Genomic DNA, 3,961 nt, shown 5'->3' on the forward strand with positions numbered 1-3,961 from the left:
CATAAGACGGCTTTTAGGTGCCCTGGTGCAATTGGCTTGTTTGAATGGGTTGTGATGACTTTCGGCTTGAAGAGTACTGGAGCTACATATCAAAGAGCTATGAATTACATATACCATGATCTAATCGGCTGGTTGGTTGAAGTCTACATTGATGATGTGGTTGTTAAGTCTAAGGAGATAGAGGACCACATAGCCGATTTGAGGAAAGTTTTTGAGAGAACTAGAAAATATGGCCCGAAGATGAACCCATGCGTTCAATACAATTTCGGCGAGCCCCCCAGGTCCGAAATATTTGGTAATGTTTCGAATTTGCTGTATATCGACTCCGAGCAAGTTTTGCACTTTACCGTTTTCCGACCGTTACACCCGTGCTTTAAATACTAACCGTCACCCTCGAGAAATCTTTACCCCGTTACTTCCGTCTTCACCGCCGAAGCCAACCTTCTCCTTTCTCTCTCCGGCGATTCCTCCGACGCTCGAGGCGATCCCCAAGCGACTTCGTCTCCGGTTAGATCTCCGCCTGCGACGATGTCGTCTTCCTCCAGCCCGTCTACCGCGCCATCAGCCGAGTATGCTGAGGTAAGTTCTCATCGGCTAGATCCCTTTTCCTCGCATAAAATCGATTCCTCCTTTTCTCATTGTGTTTTCCTCTTCCCAATTTCTTTGGATTTGCAGCACATTTCCAACCTAGTTGCGATCCCCAGCCTGTCGCACGAAAACCACTATTTTCTTGGCCCAATCGGCAATCTTGACCCCACTGATTTTATCATCGGTGAAACCAACAGAATCCCCTTTAGACTAGCCAACCCTAATCTAGGTCACTGGAAGAATACTTTCAAATCTTGGTCATCTCTTGAGAAAACCACCCCTGAGAAGAGTTGGACCACATGGTACCAGTGCATATCGGCTAGTAAGAAGGTTCATTGGAATGAGATCGGGATCGGCCAAGCGCTTGCTCTCACCATAGCCAAATCTGCTAAGGACGAACCTCTGATGGCTGCCGCCACCTATTTCTGGTCCAACACCATCAATGCTTTCTTGTTCAACCGAGGGCCGATGACTCCAACTTTGATCGACATTACCATGATCACTGGTTTAGATGTGACTTCATCGGCTAATCCTATGAGCATGAACACAAAAAATCAGTTTTATTTTAGAACTAAAAGCATAGGTGGCTGGTCTGGCTATGTGGCAGCATATACGGGCCAAGGGTCTGTTACTTCTCGAGAGCATGTAGCTTTCTTGCTAATGTGGCTAGAAAAGTTCTCTTCTGTGGATCCAGCTGTGGCCCTACAACCAATTGGCAATTTGTAGCTGAAGCCCTAGAATCAAAGAAACAATTTCCTTTGGGCAAAATCCTCCTTGGCTATCTGTACCAAATGTTGAACAATGTGTCGGCCAAGATAGCCGTCGGCTCAGTAGTTGGTGCAGGTGGACCATGGTGGCTGCTGTAAACTTGGCTGAATCTGATGGTCATGAAAGTTGTCAATCTGCCATCTGTGACAGAAGCTAAATTTCCATTACCAGAGCCGATTGTGGAAAATGATGGAGAAGAACGCACTCATCGCAGATGCATGTCATACGGAGAATATGCATCCACACCAATTGATGCTGGAGCAAAACTATCGGTTGAGCTGCTCAAAGACTGGTTCTGCAGCTTCTATGAGGGCTTTCAGAAAGATGCACTGGTTTGGTTCCCTTATGAAGATTCAGCAGATCTTGAACTTCCATCAGACTTTAGATTTGAAGACATCAATTATGAAAGATACAAAAAGCCAGGGAAGTTCTCACAGCTGCAATCAGCCCATGCATCTTACCCGTAGGCATTCACCAGGGAAGAAACATCCAAGTCTCTTACGAGTTTTACCACCCAATGAGCTCGGCTAGACAACTTGGACTGGGCCAACTCCCAATCGGCTTATTCTTTGTCGACAAGATCCAGTGCCGAGGAGAAATTTCATCAACCTTAATGATGGATCGGCTGCTCAATCTCCAAGGACCTCCTCTAGGCAGTATTGAAAATATTGAGCTGGCAGGTTTCAAGAGCAGAAACTTTGACAGATGGTGGGGCGAATGGAAGCTGCATTTATTTCACCAATCGGCCTCAATGTACATGACAGATCTATTCCCTGATGTTATACCCCAGGTAAATTTTGTCATTACTAAACTGCATAACGGTTAGCCAATTCATTACTTGACTAATCTTTTGTTCCTGTTTTGCAGACAACAGAGTCCTCCCCTCCACATCAAAGCAATAATGGTAGGGACATTGAATATGCCCCAGGACTAATTCCAAATGGAGGTGGACCATCCCCTCCTGTCATTGGCTATGATGCCCCCAAGACCTTAACTCTTCTTCAAGGACTCATCAGAGAACCAGCCGATACAGGTAAGAAAAGAAGAACCAGGTCATCGGCAGCAGATACATTAACTGTAGCTCCAAAGAAGAAAGCCAAACTCAAGAAACATAAACCAACCGATGATCTGCCTGTCCTGGATCCATCTATTGAGCAAGCTCTGGATGAAGAAGACATTGATGATGATGTTGATCAGGCTGCAGCCGAAGTAAGCGATACAGAAAAGACACCATCGGCTTCGCCTAAGCAAACACCTCCAACTCCTTCTGCCCCTACTCACTTCTTAAGAGTAAGCAGCTCTCTTTGATCCTTTTTGTAATCACCTCATTTTCAGCCGATGAATCACAGACTTTATAGTTGCAGAAAAAGAAAGCTGCTGTGAAGAAGAAATCGGCAACAACAATTCGCAAACCGGTTCCACCAGCAAGTTATTTAACTCTCTTATTAATTAATCCCAGCCGATTTTGTCTAACACTTGTCTCTTTTACAGCCTCCTCCTCCTCCTTCTCCTCATGTACAGCAATCGTCAAGTGACCGAACTCCATCGGCTGTAGGAAGTCATCATATTGAGGGAGAAGAACAACCAGCTGCTCCTGCTATCCCAGTAAGTTTTCCCCTTGATGCAAGAAATTAGATCGGCTATATTTACTTAGCTCTCAATCTTCCTAAAATTGTCCCTGCAGGTTTTAGCTGATCTCTTCTCTTTTGACATCAGAGATTATCTCGATGAAGCAGAAGAAGATACTTTGAGCAAAGCTCTAGCCCCCTTACCCGATGATGTGAAGAAAACACTTGAAGATATCTCTCATCGGCTAGAGGCCTCCTCTTTAGATAGCTTGGTGGTGAACTGTTAGCCAATTAGGACTCGGCTACATGAGATCCAAGCTCTAATCCCAGATGAGCTTGCCGATATCCTTACTCTAGCGGTCTATCTTGAACAACATCAATTCAAGCTAGAAAAAGCCAAGTTAAGACTAGCCGAACGTCGGGAGCGCAAGGATATCAAAGCTACAATCCAAACCAATCGACAGCTTGTTCATGAAGAGAAAACCAAACTTGATCAGCTATCTGAGGGCCCGATCAAGTCCAATATTGATCGGCTCGAAGCTCGCAAGATTGAGCTCTTGGCACAACTTGAAGAATGCAACGACGAGCTAGGTATGGAACATAAAAAGCTGGCCGATCTCCCGAAGTCCATCGAAGAGCAGAAAGCAAGACTCAAATAGGCTATCAAGAATGTTGCTGATCTGACCAAATCTTTGAAAGTCATCCCTGGAACCGATGCTCAAGATGCCCAAGCTATTGAAGAAGTAGAACAAATTAGGCAAAGGGCTATTTCTGCTATCCAGCAATACTTGTCTCGATGACTTTTTGTGTAATAGGCCTTAGAAATTTTTTGTAATCGGCTAACATACTTTAGTACTTTACTGTCTTAACAATCCTTTGTGTTGATTAATACAACTTCTAACTTCGCTCAAAAATTTTCATTTTCATTTTTTATACATACGTGCCCCCCTAATTTTACAATGTCAAAAGCATTGATAAAATTATAAAAACAACTAAGGGCGATATAGTAATATCGGCAAACCACAACTGATTACAAT

General features: G+C 44.2%; 1 pseudogene; it reads left to right on the forward strand.

Annotated features, from left to right (window-relative positions):
- The first annotated feature begins 528 nt into the window (after positions 1 to 528).
- Positions 529 to 3,583, forward strand: LOC136355234 (uncharacterized; annotated as a pseudogene).
- The last annotated feature ends 378 nt before the right edge of the window (positions 3,584 to 3,961 follow it).

Source organism: Oryza sativa, chromosome 2 (genome assembly GCF_034140825.1).
Source record: "Oryza sativa Japonica Group chromosome 2, ASM3414082v1".
In the NCBI taxonomy this organism is placed as follows: domain Eukaryota; kingdom Viridiplantae; phylum Streptophyta; class Magnoliopsida; order Poales; family Poaceae; genus Oryza; species Oryza sativa.